The sequence below is a fragment of the Magallana gigas genome, chromosome 1, assembly GCF_963853765.1.
Source record: "Magallana gigas chromosome 1, xbMagGiga1.1, whole genome shotgun sequence".
NCBI lineage: Eukaryota > Metazoa > Mollusca > Bivalvia > Ostreida > Ostreidae > Magallana > Magallana gigas.
In genome coordinates this window covers 73,115,192-73,134,525 of record NC_088853.1, presented here as the reverse complement: position 1 = coordinate 73,134,525, position 19,334 = coordinate 73,115,192, and the positions used below count along the sequence as shown (strand labels likewise).

Sequence of the window (19,334 nt, the reverse complement as noted above, 5' to 3'; positions counted from 1 at the left end):
TTGGACATAAAGAGATAATATATTAGTATACAAGTTTCTTAACCTCATGTAAAATTAAATTATTATTTTACAATAAGTCTTGTTAACGTGTTTGAAGGGGGATGGCCCGGGGATAGAGTAAACATGAAATTCTAGTTTCATTTTCGGTTAGGCTAAAGGGATTCCCATTTAAACTCATGTGCGCTATCGATTCAAATGGCGGATCTAATGTGGGTTAAAAAAAACCACGACACTACACTAAACAACAGCGGATTAAGAAGGCTGGGAGGGGGGGGGGGTCAACGAATACCCCATCAGATCTACCCTGAAACTTCAATTTCAGATACCTATAGTAAATCCACCCCCCCTGTGACGTCATACATTTTACATAAACCATGAATTCATTAAAATTCTTGCAAGTAGATTTGTAATTTCTATGTTATCATAGGTGCACATCAAAAACTCAAATCATTGTTTACTTGGAGATATTTAATAATCGTTTTTCATCCTTATATTCGACATAATTCAATAATGACAAAGGGAAATAACTCTTTTCTACTTTTCTCTTAGTGATATATCTAAATGCTATAATTTTTCTAATGTAAACAATTTTTTCCTTTTTTTAATTAATTTCAGTTTTCTGGCATAGTAAGCAATAAAATTTAAATAGACAAACAAGTATCCATCCACTTATATTTAATTTTTAAACCAAGAAAAGTGTGGTTTTCAGGTGACAATTTCAGCCTTTGGTTTTTATTACCTTACATCTTAAATAGTATGGATACATATATATTCTATTTATTTTTTTATGAAATTTAAGTCCAATATGTTAAAAAAGAGTTAAGTTTTTAACTTTGAACCCATGATTTTATAGGTACAGAGTTACCTTAATACATGTGTAACTATTTATTTCGTCGATATACTTATTATTTAGTAATGAAAAAACCCTAATATGTATCTTTAATCTTTAGATATTTTTTATATCTTAATATAGGACTCTTCTTCTGAAGAGATTGATAAAATCAAAATATGGTGAAGATTACACGGCCTCTTTATTTGGCGGTCGATTTCCAATGGGGGAGGGGCTTAAATGTAATGGACGTTTTTATATGGTATTTTTCGGGCTCTGAAAAGATCATGCTTTTCTAATAACATTTAAATATCTCGTATACCAAAGCAAAATATCTTGAAGTACAGAGAAATAATCGCGGCTGATTTTATTAAGGGTACCCGGGCCGTTCAGTGTTTGAAGTTTAGAAACACTTTCTTGCAGGGCACGAGTTGATGATGTTCAGATTCAATTAACTAGCCCTAGCAGAATTTCGTATGTTACGAAGCAAAAGTCTAATGTTTACCCAAATGACCCCACAATAAAAAAATACATATTGGCCTTAAATTTTCAAAGAATAGTAATTGATAAAGTGAGTTCCTTCTTGTACAATGTACATAATGTGTTCAGGAAGAATAGAAGTGAAACCGGCTTCTCCCTTTCAAGAAACACGATTCAGGGAGGTGTCCGTCCGTTTTTTAAATCGTTGAGATTGTGGAATTAATTCACATCCCTATTTGGTAAATACAGTTTAAATGTACTATTTGCAATTTTCAACGCGAGATGAGAGGGAGAGAGAGAGAGAGTAATTAATGCAACACTGTGTTACAAAACAAATTCATCTTTCAAGTAATAAATAATAAGCTTCAGATGTGATACTGAGCATGTGCATTTGAGATGTTTAAAGGCTTTTTCTGGTATAATTTGCCTGCATATACATAGCTATAATTTTATGAACTTTTCACCCCGCTCTTTTCATGAAACTGTCTGACCGGGTTTTTCCCACAAGATATCAAAGTATTTCCGGAGTGTGATGGTTAAATACAGAAATACACGTGTATATCAATTTAAAAGTGTGAACAACTGAACGTGTCTTGTCTTAAATTTACAGAGTGATCCGACCAGTTCATGAATTTGACGAGAAATGGACGAGATAGGAATGACTGAGAAACAGGTGTGTGATGGAGACACCCAATGTGATTGTAGAACTAATGAAGACAATGAAACAACGGCAGATGACATTGCTGTGGAAATAAACTCATGCTCTAAACAGTGCATTGGGTCTGATCATGATGAAAAGAAAATGGAAAATACAGACAACGAAACAACAAACATTTTAACAGAAACCAAGCATCGCAGTGAAAAGTCTGACCACGAAGACCCAAAAATAGAACAGTCAAATACAGAAACAACAGAGGCTTTGAAGTCCGTGTGTCGCGGTGAAAAAATATCCAAAGACAAGACTTCCAAACGAATTCGATGTTATCCCAATGAGGCGGAAGTTGCTAAAGTGATTGAAGTGTTCCAAGAGAGACTCGTTTTGACATTTAATCGCAAAAAGACAAAATATCAACGGATCTTATCAGAGCTCGGTGTAAACGCCAAATCACACTGCGGAGAAGCCGACCACGAAGATGAGGAAGACATGGAAATGATCATCGGTGAGACGTATTCGAAAGCGCGGTGCATTCGGAACTCCTTCCGGTTCGGTGGAAGCATAAATTTCCGAAGGTTTCTCAGAGGATTACATAATGTTATTCGTAGAAGGAAGGCAATCCGAATAACCAGGCCGTTGGATAGTATTCAGAAGGAAGACTTTGACTGTGAGTTACAAGCAGTAGCTTCGGAACTCTCCATCGCGTATGAATATCAATTAGCAATGCTAGCGGATGCCGCGGAGGTGAATGCGGTGGCAGATCACGCAGTGCGGTGTATGATGAGGTACCTTAAGGACACTGACGCGGTGTTCAATCCAACCAACCTGCTACAGGCAGTGATAGAGGAAAACCCCCGATGCACTCTGAAATATTACAACAAAGAATTCCGCACGAGGATAGTGAAAACGGACAACCTAAGGTTGCAGGTGGATCAAAGATGGCGGCTGCATGACGTCTTAAAGCAGTCTGGCGTTCGCGTCATCGACATGGAGTCGGGCCAATATCAGTACTTTGGATGCTTCACCCCTTTTGGTTTTAGTTGCCGTCCGGATAAATATGGGCCTTTGCACATATGGAACGAAAATGAGGGAAAATACACACTAGTTCCGAACGATATGACATCATGTGAGTTGTCCAAACGACGGAAGATCACTTACAACCCAAAGAATATTCATCACAGCTATGAGCCAACATTATGCTGTTGCCATGACGACACGGGGTCATGTGACAAATAGACTTGCATGGTTCTGGATTTCAGTATTCATAAGATCTGTTATTTGTTTGAACTCTAGTCCGTTTTGTTGTTTTGTTTTATTTGAAATAGATTCATAAATTGTTTTTAATATTGATATTTACAGTACGGTCGTGTATAATTACTACTGATTTGTATTTGTGGTTTGATCCTCAGCCTCAAAGTATTTTTTTTCAACATAAAAATAATAATTACCCCTTAAACTTTACAAATGAAATAAAATGAAAAGAATGTTTTTGATGGAATCCATGCATTTTACGAAATTAAGTTTGGCCACGCTGAATGTAATATAATAAATAACGTGTACAAGTTGAGATCAAATTAGAAAAAAAGTTGTATCGATGCAGCGGTAGCTTGAACCCCTTTACCTCTAGGTAGTAGGTCTCCGTGGAGCCACTAAGCCAGGCAGTTCATAGAATGTCTCAAAGTAATATAAACTCTTCAAGACCCATTAACATTAACAGGTCTACTGTACGGATAAAAAAAATGCGGATAATTTAGAGTTATCGAACGTTGCTAAGGAACGAATGACGTTTAGATAGACATCGTATCTTAGCTGCGGTCACGATGCACAAGCACATTTTGAAGGCATTGCTAATCAACATTGGCTCAATGCACAGTATGACAGTACATTACGTACTTCCATCTCTCTACTGCTTTAAACATAGGAAATTTGCAACATCACGGGGCAATGTGTCTGTCTTTGCTCCCTACCCCCCCCCCCCAAAAGACAAAAATAAATCACCAGGGCTCAAAATCGTAGCAGCTAGCCTAGTCGCTAGGTCGTAGATATCTTGGTCTATTGATCTCATATTTGAAGAGAAAATATTCAACTAAAGACTTATTACACCGACATATATTGTTTATTTCAAGCGGATTACAAATGTATACCTGTTGATATTCATTATAACCTAAAGGATGAACAAAATATCACAAAGTAAACCGATTTGATGTTTGTGACAAAGTGGTCTCTAAGGTGACCATCTTGAATTTGATGCTTAGCATATAATATTTAGGCTACGAATATCTAGCATATACTATTTAGGCTACGAATATCTACATAGCGGCTAGGCCAGCTTACCATTCAACTAGGTAGCTCTACGGTGCAGCTACGGTCTTGAATGCAGCTCCGAGCTAGCAATACGCTAATTTTCACATTAATTTTCAAAAAAATTACCAAAAGTGCTATGAAAAAGAAATGATATGTAGTGTTTATTTTTTGAAGCGGATGCATGCTTTCATTGTTATTCATTGTCAAAGTACACTGGCTCAGACACAGCAGTGAACAGTGAGGCTTAGGGAGGCCGATGACCTCCACACACAAAAATAATAAACTACAAAACGAAAACGTCTTTTTTATTGACTTTCATTAATAAATATAAACCATTTACCAAACATAGATGATGACAGACACAATATGGCGGACATGACTTTTGCTGAACATGTTAATTTTTCACAAACTACATCCATTATTATCACACACAAACACACGCACATTTACACACGTCTGAATAACACACATATATGTCAAACACACTTTAAAATGACAAGGGGGTGGGGTGGAGGTACATTCAATAAAGGAAGAAGGGGGGGGGGGGTAAACAGGATGTTGTTACGCATGCGCTCTCTAATGACCTTGACATCAGAGTTGATTTGATAAGCATGCGCTCTCTAATGAACTTGACATCAGAGTTGATTTGATAAGCATGCGCTCTCTAATGAACTTGACATGAGAGTTGATTTGATAAGCATGCGCTCTCTAATGAACTTGACATGAGAGTTGATTTGATAAGCATGCGCTCTCTAATGACCTTGACATCAGAGTTGATGTGATAAGCATGCGCTCTCTAATGAACTTGACATCAGAGTTGATTTGATAAGCATGCGCTCTCTAATGAACTTGACATCAGAGTTGATTTGATAAGCATGCGCTCTCTAATTAACTTGACATCAGAGTTGATTTGATAAGCATGCGCTCTCTAATGAACTTGACATGAGAGTTGATGTGATAAGCATGCGCTCTCTAATGAACTTGACATCAGAGTTGATTTGATAAGCATGCGCTCTCTAATGAACTTGACATCAGAGTTGATTTGATAAGCATGCGCTCTCTAATGAACTTGACATCAGAGTTGATTTGATAAGCATGCGCTCTCTAATGAACTTGACATCAGAGTTGATGTGATAAGCATGCGCTCTCTAATGAACTTGACATCAGAGTTGATTTGATAAGCATGCGCTCTCTAATGAACTTGACAAATATAAGAATTCACAATCATTTTCCTTTCGAAATTGTTTCCAGTGTAATATACGCGATAGGTAGGTGGAATGTTTCAATCCAAAAAGCACCAGAATTTCATCACGTGCATTATAACAATTTTACTTGATCAATAAATTAAATAAAGATCTAATCATTATAATACAGGTTCTACCTAATAAATATGCTATCTTGAGCCATTTGTTACATTTGCATAATTGTACATTGCTAGGATTTTTCTTATCTAAATTTAATTTATAGTACACAGGTAACTTTAAAGCCAATCAAAATGGATCTAACTTTACTTATAAAGAAAAATGATATGATATATATAGGAAAAAATCTGCGGAGAGATGAAAATAAAATTGCTATTAAATATCCAAATGTTGCTATTTAACATCAAAATTTTGACAAAATTGATAGAAATTCATCTATCCTTTATAAACATGCGTTGCATACAGTATATGAATCATGATAAACACATGAAAAAGATATCATACAAAGTTTAGACATTTAGATTTCCATACACAAAAACGCTTGTCCAAACTAAAAGAAGATGGACAATTATGTATATGGTGAATACATACTGATATATACACAATATGGACTCTTATATGCATTTTTGGAGAGCTTCAAATAAGCAGAGACTCTGCATCCTGTTATACATGTAAGGTTTAAAGTATGTTGCATTAAGCAGGGTGAATTAATTTTTGGATTATAGAGGTTGTGCTTTATTAAACCAAGAACATATTTTGGTGTAGTTTTCTTGTACATAAGTTCAAGTACCTACATTTTACTGTAAACCAACCTTTATTCACGACAACTTTATTTCGCAATTTACTTCCTATAAACTCGTTCCCGAGGGCTAATGTTGACCAATGTGACCAAGCCAATATTCAGACCCGACAACAATTGGTTTGCGTTGAGGATGCCCTCGTGAACCACGTGAAAATTTCTTGCACGCGAAAAAAAAGTTGATTTACAGTACCTCCTTATAAACACAGAACAATATAGAGGAATGGAATAAGAGAACCCAAAGGCTTCAGATCATGATCACATATACATGTTATATAAATATATAATATTTAGTGATAGTTAACACAACAGCTGTGTTGTCTTTACATATAACTGTTGTAATAATGCTTGTTGTTAGGAAAAATGATCCCTGACTTCACGACAAATGTCAAACACAATCTTTTTTTTAAATGAATGGGTATCAATTAATTTCATCATTTTTGAACTACTCCGAGCTTTTTATTCATTTTGGCAATAACTATCTAAACTGTAATAAAGGTATCATTGTCTAACTATAGAATGATTATAGTAATGAGACAACTGCTTCTAACACAGAAGCTCTTATTCATTGACCACTTTTGTTATTTAAGATAAGCTCTTTTACATGTTGCAACAAATACCAAGGTATTTCTTATTTTCTTACGATACAATGGGTAAATCTGAAATTATTCACACATGTGTTTGCAGCTGTCCTGTCTCTTTAAAGGGTCATGGTCACGATTTTGGTCAAATTTTATTTTTCTGTTTTTATTATTTACAATGCTTTAGGAATGATTTTCTAATGATCAAATACGTTTGGGTGCCAGTCGATGAGTTTTAAGCAAGATACAGGGTTCACAATTCTTCGTCATGTAAACAAGGCTCGTGCCCTGTTTTTGTTTACTTATATTCAATATACCAGTAAAAAATCTTTTTTGAGCTGATTTGTCTATTTTTTTATTCATTTTAAGCATAAATAAACAGCTACTAACGATTAACACATTCATTTGAGGTCTCAAACTGGAATTTTCACTTCAACATTCAAATTGTAAATAAAATATATTTTTCTTTGTATGCATTAATGAAAATGTAGATCAGCAAGGGGTTCTTTTTGTGCAAGCACCTACTTAACAGATTGTTACACGGGTCTACAACGATGACAAATATCGAAATTGTGGGTGAAGGATGAATGTGTAGTTTGTTTTTTAAGTTTATTTTTGATACATGTAATTATATTTATGTGGATCGGTTATGTTTGTTAGTTTGTTTTGTTTATTAAAGAGGGGAATAAAGAAATGAGTAATTTCCAAGCATGTAGCATCGTTTTTGAAAGTGTGTGTGTGGGGGGGGGGGGGCAAACTCATCCAACAAATCTTGACAAGCAAAAAAAGAAAAAACAATTAATTTTCCAAAATTTCACTCATAATTTCATGATTTTTATACTATTTTTTTACAGGCTACCAAAATGGGGGGGGGGGGGCAACTCCATGATGATTTAATTTTTTTTATGTAAATTTTATAAAAATAGTTGCTTCGAGAAAAAATGGGGAGAGGACATCTTTATGTCATATAACATGTAAAACTGATTTCATTCCACCCACAAGCTTGAAATAATGAAATAATTTTAATGAAAACAATATAAATAGACGTCATAAATCCCATATCAAACGACATATTACCACTTAATTCTGCGCGTCTTTTTAATGAATTTATAAACAGCGGCAAATTCTAAAATGTATTTTTAAAGGTAATGTTACCTGCAAGTCTGTAGACCTTGTATGAAAAATTTCGGATGGTAGTCAATTTTTCCGGGATACAGACCGAGCGGTACATATATGCAGCTAAGGTAACTTAGAATGATTCCAATAAAATACTTTGTTGAGTAATGCAAGCTTTTAAGAAAGCAATACTTATATTTGTTTAAAATATTACACCCAAATACTTCGTCTTACATTCGCTATTTGTAGAACAAGCAGAACCAGTATCAGTCTGACCGGCCTCACCATATACATTGTTGGAATTTTATTGTCCTAGCATTGCATTGCTCTGCATGTACACAATTTCTTTTAAAAATTAAACACTTAAAGTGTTCATCTATATGGCTACACATAACGTACACACGTGATTCAAAATAACCCAGACGGAAAACGGTAAAGAATTCAGTCATTGAGTCTACATTTTATAGAACTTGTAAAAAAACACATTGCGGGTCTGAATGTTTGTTGATATTTCAATATATCAATATACAGTTTGTTAATTATTTTCGATTGCTAAGGCTACAGCGTATTTGATGAACATTGAACAACATTTTTTCCATGCCACTTTTTTCCATGGAAGATAGCGAATACAAGTACAAAGCATTTATAAAATTTATTTAATTACCTCTTTAGAATTGTGTATGGAATAAATAATTTGTAATTTGCTGCTGAAGGTTGTTTGGTATGTTCGTTTGTAGATGTTTTGCAAGTAAAAAACCTGAAACGCGGGGCAAGTCATAATTAATATCCCTAATACCGTAACTTAAAACTAGCGGATTTGGATTCAAATATTATCGTATACGAATATTAAGTTCACTTTTTAAAATCAACTCCATGATGACAATTATATTATATCCATCGCAAATCAATATTTTTTTTTTTTTGCTTTAAAAGAATTGTTCTATCGGGAGCAATCCCGCGTTCGTTTAAATTGCCAGCGTACATTTGTCATGTCAGTAATACACATTGTGCTTTATATGACGGCCGTGTATACGTATTGTAGAAAAGTTGAGTTTAATTACCATGCATTGGAACCATTTTATTAACACATCTCCCAGTACTGAAACAATTCAAAATGTCTCTGTTACAGTAACACAGTGGGGCGTTAAACGTGTACGTCCAGCTCTACATCGTCTAGGCGACGGCCTGAATACAGCTAGCGACTCTCCTATCGATCGGTTACCTGAGTCTCGTAATGCATCTAAATATAGACAGGGACACAGTTATGAAACAAACAACAAATATAAGGTCAAAGAGGTTTATCTATATGAAATGAAAATGTACATATGTATAAAAACATTTGGGAATTTTATGTGGAATTATTTTTGCGCGCTACATGTATCAGTTAGTGCATTACAAGAAGCCCTTTCATAACCTCATAAACGTGCGCACCCCCACAAAAAATGGACCGAACTGACAACAATTGTTTCTGCAAATACTGACTATAAATTACGAAAACATTAAATTGAATACTATAGAAGGATTCAAAATTAATTTCTTTACAACTTTGCTTCAATAATGCATTAGAAATGTTTATTCCTTTTTAAGTTATTGACAAAAAACTTTGGACGCCTCTAACTCCCTAATTATAAGGGCCAGCCCCTTTTTCAGTATACCGAATAAAAGGTCTGGGTAAGACCAAGAACTTTTAAAATACATGTTATAACAAATCTTTATCAGGTAGAAAACTAACACGGAAAATACGCGAATTTTTTTGATTTTTTTTCTTACCTTTGTTTCAACATCTATAGCACCCCTTTTATTTGCATTTAGATAATAAATAAAATATATCTCGCACAAATTCAATGTATTAGCTTCAAAACCAGCCCATCTATGAGACTCTGCCAGTCATCGTTAAAGTTAAACCCCCTGGACAAAAGAAGTCGTTAAATTTTACTAAAAGGGAAATAACTCAAAACCGGCTAGGGATTTTCCTCAACTAAAATATGCAACGACAACATCACGCGGCATGTTATCAGTGAACAAACGAACGAGATATTAAGGATCAAAGTTGGCGCCTAGAAGAAAAAAAAATAATAATAAAAAATTTGAAAAATTTTCAGAATAATAGTAAAGTTTTCCGCTCTCAGCGGAAAACCTTAATGATAAGAAATGAAGATAATAATTTTTGTATTGATTGATGTATCAAAGACAAAATTGACCCGAAACTTTTTCATCAATATGCAACGCGCATTGATGAAGTTTTCCGGTCATTTTTTCTTTGATACGTCGATCAGTAGAAAATTATTATCTTCATTTCTTAAATCAAAGAAAACTTACGTTCGGCAGGAATTGTCACGTGCTCAAAGAGAACGCACAGACAGCCACAAGTCTTGATTACTTACTGCTTACCCAAATACTTTTAATTTTCATGCATGCATTCATGCAAAAATTCAATATAACTAGAGCAAAGCTCGTTGCAAAGCAACGAGTGGGTCTTCCGTTAATGTCGGAAGTAAAGCTGGGAGTTCCTGTAAGAAGCAGAGCTCTTAAACCAATAACAAGAGCAACTAAAATAAAAAGATGAAAAAAATCGAATTATTCCTGGTACGACTTAACAAAATCCGAATGATTTTAAGTACGAATTAACAAAAACCTTTTTGATTTTAAGAACGACTTAACAAAAAAAATCCGAATGTGTTTAAGTACGACTTAACAATTATTTTTGGTACGAGTTGACTTTACGATAAACATTAGGCTATTTTTAAAACCAAGGACGCGGAATCAAAATTTCCGGAAAAATCAATTTTTAAACCCCGATATCTCTGTAATGCATCGTCCGATTTTAAAACGGTTTTCAGTTTAAGATTCAGCTTCATAAGCTCTACAAAACACATATTCATTTTTCATTTGATCAGAAAATTCATTTTTTCGAAAAATTTGTTTCACTTCCGGTTTCGACCAGAAGTGACAGATTTTCATTTCGAGCCTTATTACAGAGGTAAATCGACCAAATCATAACCATTGAAAATTTCAAGCGTCTATCTTAAAGCGTTTTTGAGAAAAGTCCGGGACAAAATGACTTTTTGAAATTTTTAAATATGACGTCACGTCAAAACAAAGGTGACGTTCTCTTTAAAACTTTAACATTTTTGAGGGACGCTAACGTGCAAAAATCTCTGAAAATTTCATCAAAATCGGTTAAAAAACTTTTGAGTTATGAAGCAAAAAAGGAGTCAGAAGAAAAGAAAAAGAATAATAACTAGACACGATCTCGTTGCGAGCAACGAGGAGGTCTTCCGTCCGATTTTTAGGATATGGAATGACCTTACTCTTGATCTTCGTCAATGAAACGTATCAGGAAAAGGAGGTGGGATCTAAGAGTAATCGGTGAAAGACTATCTATACCTTTGGTGTACCTTATTTGAAGGATCAGCTCCTTTTCATTCACTTTAGTTAAAAGGTATTTTTGTGTACCGCTAATAAGTGTTTTGAAATTGGTAACCGTTTTTGAGATATCTGGGAAAATCGTTTTGATATCCGGTCCTAAAACTCATTTTAAGGTCCAGATAACAAACAATATATGGTTGTACATTTTTAAGCACATTATTTTGAGCATCTTTTGATGAATACTGCTTTCCAGAACTTTCCTCTATTTTGAGATATTGAGGATCAAAGTGATGGACTTCTGGCCCTTTAAATCCCCTAATTATGTAACATAGGAGTAAATGATTGCCATGTATAGGTGAATAACATTAGAATGAACATAATTGCTTCTTTATCGTATCACAAAATATTTCACAGTAAAAAGTTATCATTAAAAGACTTTAGAGCCCCCTCAGCCCCTTATTTGAAGGGCCAGCCCCTTTTTCATGATTTCAAATGAAAGCTCTTGTCAATTCAAACACATTTTGTTCAACAAGTAATTACAAATTGTGTGCCGTTCTCGAGATATTTTCAAAGGGTCGTTTTAGGGACCGACCCTGTAACTCCCTTTAAGGACCGCATAACGAAGAATAAATGGCTGTACATTGTTAAGCTTAATATTTTGAGCATCTTTTGTTCAATATTGCTTATCAAAATTTTCCTCCATTTTGAGATATTGATCATGAAAGTTTTGGACTTCTGGCCCTTTAAATCCCCTAATTATGTAACATAGGAGTAAATGATTGCCATGTATAGGTGAATAACGTTAGAATGAACATAATTGCTTCTATAACGTATCACAAAATATTTCACAGTAAAAAGTTATCATTAAAAGACTTTAGAGCCCCCTCAGCCCCTTATTTGAAGGGCCAGCCCCTTTTTCTTGATTTCAAATGAAAGCTCTTGTCAATTCAAACACATTTTGTTCAACAAGTAATTACAAATTGTGTGCCGTTCTCGAGATATCTTCAAAGGGTCGTTTTAGGGACCGACCCTGTAACTCCCTTTAAGGACTGCATAACAAAGAATAAATGGTTGTACATTGTTAAGCTCAATATTTTGAGCATCTTTTGTTCAATATTGCTTATCAAAATTTTCCTCCATTTTGAGATATTGATCATGAAAGTTTTGGACTTCTGGCCCTTTAAATCCCCTAATTATGTAACATAGGAGTAAATGATTGCCATGTATAGGTGAATAACGTTAGAATGAACATAATTGCTTCTATAACGTATCACAAAATATTTCACAGTAAAAAGTTATCATTAAAAGACTTTAGAGCCCCCTCAGCCCCTTATTTGAAAGGCCAGCCCCTTTTTCATGATTTTAAATGAAAGCTTTTGACTTTATAAAGATATTTTATTCTACATGTTATAACAAAATACTATCGAGGAAAGAAATATTGAAAGAAAACCACGAAAAATCACGACGCTTTTTTAACCGTAATTTTCGAGCTCGGGCGAGCTTCGGAGCTTTTCGTCACAGGAATATATATATACCACATGTCAGATCTACAACCTTTTGTCTACAATCCCTGAAAGTTTAAACTCAATATCTTAAATCGTTTAGGAGTTTACCCCTGGACAAGCCGACCCTCTGAAAATCGTTAAATTGTGAATAACTCAAAACCGGAAGTGACGTCATGGGTAAAAAAAAATTCCAATAAGGTTCAGATCACTATCTTTCAAATCTGAAAGTTTCGCGTAAATCGGTCGAACAGTTTCCGAGAAATCGCGTACACAAAATTTGTAAGAAAAAAAAAGAAAAGTAACTAGAGCAAAGCTCGTTGCAAAGCAACGAGTGGGTCTTCCGTTAATGTCGGAAGTAAAGCTGGAAGTTCATGTAAGAAGCAGAGCTCTTAAACCAATAACAAGAGTAACTAAAATAAAAAGATGAAAAAAATCGAATTATTCCTGGTACGACTTAACAAAATCCGAATGATTTTAAGTACGACTTAACAAAAACCTTACTAATTTCAAGTACGACTTAACAAGTTTTTTTTGTACAAGTTAATTTTACTTTGAACATTACGCTATTTTTTAAATCAAGGACGCGGAATCAAAATTTCTGGAAATATCAATTTTTAAACCCCAATATCTCTAATGCATCGTCCGATTTTAAAACGGCTTTCAGTGTTAGATTAAGCTGAATAAGCTCTACAAAACAGATATTCATTTTTGACTTGATCAAAAAATTCAATTTTTCGAAAAATTTGATTCACTTCCGGTTTTGACCGGAAGTGACAGATTTTCATTTTGAGCCTTATTACAGAGGTAAAACGACAAAATCATAACCATTGAAAATTTCAAGCCTCTATCTTAAAGCGTTTTTAGAAACGCTGCGGACAAAATGACTTTCTAAAATTTTTTGTTTAAATGACGTAACGTAAAAACGGAAAGGTCGTTTTCAAAGAAACTTTAGGATCTTAGAGGCATAATAGTTGCACATAATCTCTCAAAGTTTCATCTCAATCGGTTATAAACTTTTTGAGTTATAAAGCCGAAAAGGAGTCAGATACAAAAGATGTCACCTTTGACCTTCCAAACTGTGCTTGTTGCACCATCAAATGTCAGAAACTTAGCAATGTAAAGTTTATTATATTTCTGTGAATATTTCCTATGTAAAATTACAATGAATAAACATGCTATTCCATCTAACTGTGAAATAGTTTCTATGCTATCTGTCCATAGTGAATAGTCAACGAAAGTATTCACCAGCAGCATACAATTTCCCCTTTTTAAACTCGGAACACCTCTGGTATAATCCGATCACAGCATTAAATTCAAAGTCCGATAATTCTAATTTGTTTATCATCAAGAAATTCTGCATCGCCAACAAATAAAGTTTTATTCAGGATAATAATTAAGATATCTATAGCTATTTACTGACAGAAAGACAGACTAAGACTGTTGTGTTGTGTGAGGATGACAGACAGTTTATTGTCCCCCTCAACAGCAACTATTTCACTTGGCTTCGCCCCATGAAATAGTGGCTGTCTTTTAGGACAATAAACTTGCTATCATCCTCATACCCAGTGAATAGGTATATAATGTCCCATCCACATAAATTTCGAGTTATATAACCTCCCATTTGTAACCTGCAATTTCACAGTGTAAAGTCAACACAACAGTCTTAGCCGCAAGTTTCACCATTCAATTCGCATGTACGTATTAAACATTAGGGGTTTTCATATTGCATACCAATTCCAACAAGGGAGATCCCTCTAATGATGATCATTAAAATTCATTTTATGAATCTTAGCAACACTCATAAGCCTTCAATTGTGCAGCATCTCTTAAGGTGGCTCAAAACACCTTGAAATATTTTCTCAAATCAGCAGAAAATTACTTGATTATGATAGATATCATAATTGATAAGAAGTGTTTAAGTCAAATAGGCAAAAAATATGCAAATTTGGATGAACAATTACATTTTCAAAAATTTAATTCAATAAACAGTAACAAAAGCTCCAGGTGGACTAAAACTCAAACGCTTTAGAAACCCAATACTTTAACCATTAAGCTATGACGGTATACAACCCAATCAAACGATATTAAGAGTTCAACAAAACATTTAAATCGCCATCTTGTGAAGTAGTGTCTTAAAAAGTATAAGTCTAGGTGTAGTGATGTACCTTACTTTTACAAAAATATTAACGGGTACTTTATCCGAATGGTCCCTTGCTACCTTTAACTTAGTACATTTTATGAACAGATGTCTTTGTCTTAGAATAAGAAAGCTAATGCAATTCTGAGAAAAAAGTATACCACATATTGACAATTCCATTGAGGTTTAATAAACATATGGCCATTTAAGTGAACCCACCATTTCCAATTTCTTTTACTCAACACAGATTTACAGGGTTCTCCTTAGTAAAACATCTTTACCTGACCTTTTAGAGGTCAATTGTTGTTCAACCACCTTTAATAAGAAACCTTATTCAATACAACATACATCTACATGATATAATCTTGATAAAAGCATCACATAACTTAGAAATGCCCTTACATGTATACCCACCCCCTATCTTTTGATTTTCATAAAAAGTCATGGTTTGAAATCTTTTACCTAATTTTCTGAAACTTGTGGCAATTTCTATGAGTCATTTCTCACACATATTTGAAAACAATCATCAATGATACTAAAATTTGATCTTTTTATGTTTCTTGAATGATTTGTAGCATTTTAATAATTAAATAGACAAGTATTCCTGCATGTGATTTCTTTTTTCCATGAAAAAAAGTAAGTTAACAATCATATTTATTAAATATCTAATCTATTCTGGTTTCTAGTCTCTTTTTAACCATGATAAAACAGTAAGATCAACAAGTTCAACATCTGCCTTATATAAAATTAAATTCAAACACACCCGGGTAGCTGGAGGCGGTGGAGAATTCCATTAAAAATGTTCAAATTTGACATGTTTTTTTCTACTTTTTTTATGCATATATACCTTAAAGGAATGAAAATAGATTGTTTCTTGCTCATTTCAAAAGTAATTATCATTGCTGGTGTTATTCAAAAGTCAAATGTACATTTACATATCCTACATGTAATCTTATGGAGAAAATTGGAAAGAGTTTGGGTGATTTTTCAACTATGTAAACACATCTAAATATCTTTATAAAATAAAAAATGAAGGAAACATAATTGCATACTTTTATTGAAAAACAAATTTTCACAACAATTATATTTCTTTAAACAGCCTTAATTTTGTTTTTCATAATTTCTTATCAAACATGAACAAACCACAATAGGACATGATGCTTTCTTAAAGTTCCATTATTGTTCATGCATTATCCGATTTAATTTGAATTACCGGTAGATAGTCTGTAGAACACAAGGAATATGCATGTGGGTAGAGGTGACAGGTTAACCTCAAGAGCTGAAACCACAAGAATCAACAGGTAAAAGCCATGTGGTAACAAGAGTCTGCTTTAAGCTGAAATAAAAAAAAAATAAATTAGCTGTGTTAACATACATGTACTTGTAATAGCTGTGTTTACATTAACATATACATAATATTTTTGGAAAAAATACACTGACCATGCAGTGTTATAAGTATGACATATCCAAATATATGACATTAACATTTAGCCAGTGTGCATATCAAGTCATAATATCATAACATTAAAATAATTTCTTGGGTATAGACATATCAGATTGAGAGAGAGCGAGAGCAGGAGTGAGCGAGAGAGTTTGTTTTACTTGAAAAGCGACAGCAATATTTCAATTCATAAACTACAAAGGAATATTACCAATCCAAACAGTGTCAAAGTATAAGCTTCTGCTACGTGTATACCATGTTTTGTCAATTCTACTGGGGTTTATTGCGAATAAATTTAGCGAGGGTTTTTTTTTCTTACGAATTACATGTTTTAAAAACAATACTATGTATAATGCGCATAAAAATGAGGGATTAATAATACATGCTCATTTTAAAATTCAATGCACTTTGGATTTCTTTTACAAGATCGAGATATTTTTGTCATAAAATTAAGATGCCCTCTGACAGTTTCATGAGTCTTTGCCAAGATTAAAAGAGAGAGAGAGAGAGAGAGAGAGAGAGAGAGAGATCTGAGGCACATGCAGTAAAAATTATTTACATACTAATCTATGTAGATGTGATATGCATGTAAAGCTTACCTAAAATGAATCAATATGTATAAAAGATAATCTAATCTCTCAAATTACAATGATTCTGTGAAATACTTATATCTTGAGAAGACTGTTTAATAGATATCATCGAACATTGACCTAAATTCTGAGCTTGATATAATATGAAATTTGAGACTTTTCATCTCGCACTCTGTTTTACATGCCTGTTACACAAGCAATAACCATATAGAGAGCGAGACAAAAGGTCTAATTTTAATTAGATTGAATATTTACTTTGTCAAATATATTTATTTAATTAAACACAAGCCTGAGTTTTTTAATTTATAAATTCAGTGAAGGCGATATTGTAAAGATCTGCTATATTTAAATATTTGGGTAAAGTTATCATCATGCATACATGCACTCTAATTACAACATTCTATTCTTGTGTACCTTAGGACTCCCACCGCTTTTAATTTTAAATTCTTCATGCAATTTACTACTGATATCCTTTCTTCACTTGCCTCGGATAGTCTTTTAAACACCATCACCAGTCCCGTAAATTCATGTGGTCCACTTTGTTTACATGTAAAAATGGCGACTCTCGATCTCGATGTAAATTCAACATACTTGATTTCCCGAGGTCGGTAGCGTGTTTCGGAGAAAGTCTGAGGCAAATAAAGAGGCGATATCAGTAGTAAATTGCATGAAGAATTTAATGGTACTAATTGTTTTCACAGAATTTGCGTATAAATAAGGTAAATCAGTCCAAAACTAGCGCACGTTTTTCTGCGCAATAAATATACATGTACAATTTTTTCAATGGGTGGCCCTGTAGCTCTCCGGTCTGTCATTATTTTTTCCCGGAGAGCTACAGTTCTGCAGCTACCGTGAAAATACACTGGACAGATAATATTCCGAGATTCCGCTGACTCTAACGCCCGCTTTTATATTGTGACGTACTTCAAAAGCGGAGGTTAGAGTCAGAGGAATCTCGGATTAGATTGAAAAGACTAAGTGCAAATACTCTGAAAAGAAAAAGTAAATACGACATATCCTGTATTGAAACATACCTTTATAATCTGTCATACGTTAGTTGAGCTGAAATTTCCACTATCGACGTCTTGCAGGCCTTGCTTTTTTTAAAAATGTAGACACACCGCTATCAGCTGTTTGTTCGCAGTCAAAACATGGCGAGTTGAAATGGGGAATCGTACGATGATTATTTCGATTAAAACTAATAAGACTAATAAAAACTAACAACGTAATTATCGATCGAAATAACTAAATTGTATCGATAAACACTTTAATTAACTATTAAAAAACAGAGTCCGGTTTTATGACCTGCACGAATTGTTTTCAGCAGGAGTTACTTTCAGTGTGAATTTTACACTATTTTTTAAACCAAGAACACGGAATCAAAATTTCCGGAAAAATCAATATTTAAACCCCGATATCTCTGCAATGCATCATCCGATTTGAAAAAGAATTTCAGTTTTGTATTAAGCTTTGCAAACTCTACAATATGCATATGATTTTGTGTTTTATATATAGTTTAATTATCAGTACGAATTGTTTTCAGTAGAAATTACTTTCAGTGTGAAATATGCACTATTTTTAAAACCAAAAACACGGAATCAAAATTTCCGGAAAGATCAATTTTTAAACCCCGATATCTCTGAAATGCATCATCCGATTTGAAAACGAATTTTAGTTTTGCATTTAGCTTTGCAAACTCTACAACATGCATATAATTTTATTATTCGCTCAAAAAAATGAAAATTCCGAAAAATTAGAATCACTTCCGGTTTCGACCGGAAGTTACAAAATATTTTTTTTTGTAAATTTGCCATAAGTAAATCCGCAGATTTACAATCACAGAGAATTTCAAGTCTTTATAAACAACCGTTTACGAGAAAAGTCCTGGACAAAATCACTTTTTGAAATTTTTAAAAATGACGTAACTAGAAAACGGAAGTGACTTAATGACTGAAAGTTAAAAATCTTCAAGGGACAACTATTTAACATAATCTCTGAAAATTTCTTGCAAATCGGTTGAATAGTTTTTGAGATATAAAGCAAAAAAGAAGTCAGAAGGAAAAACAAGAAGAATAATAATAATAAAAAAAAACAATAGAATAACAAGAGGGTCTTCCGTTGAAAACGGAAGACCCTAATAATAAGAAGAATAGGGAAAAAGAAACCGAACGAAAACAATAAGGTCTTCCGTTGGAAACGGAAGACCTTAATAATAATAAAAAGAAACAATAGAATAACAAGAGGGTCTTCCGTTGGAAACGGAAGACCCTAATAATTTCATAATATTTCCTGCAGATATATACATTTTCAAATTAATTTGTGATTC

At 33.7% G+C, this 19,334-nt stretch overlaps 1 long non-coding RNA gene across 1 annotated transcript; it reads right to left on the bottom strand.

The window, feature by feature from the left end:
- Positions 1–16,016: 16,016 nt before the first annotated feature.
- On the bottom strand, positions 16,017–18,492 carry LOC136272697 (uncharacterized). The gene is made up of 2 exons (XR_010710709.1): positions 18,043–18,492; positions 16,017–16,313 (listed from the first exon to the last, which is right to left on the bottom strand). It is a non-coding gene; the product is annotated as an uncharacterized lncRNA (long non-coding RNA).
- Positions 18,493–19,334: the final 842 nt, after the last annotated feature.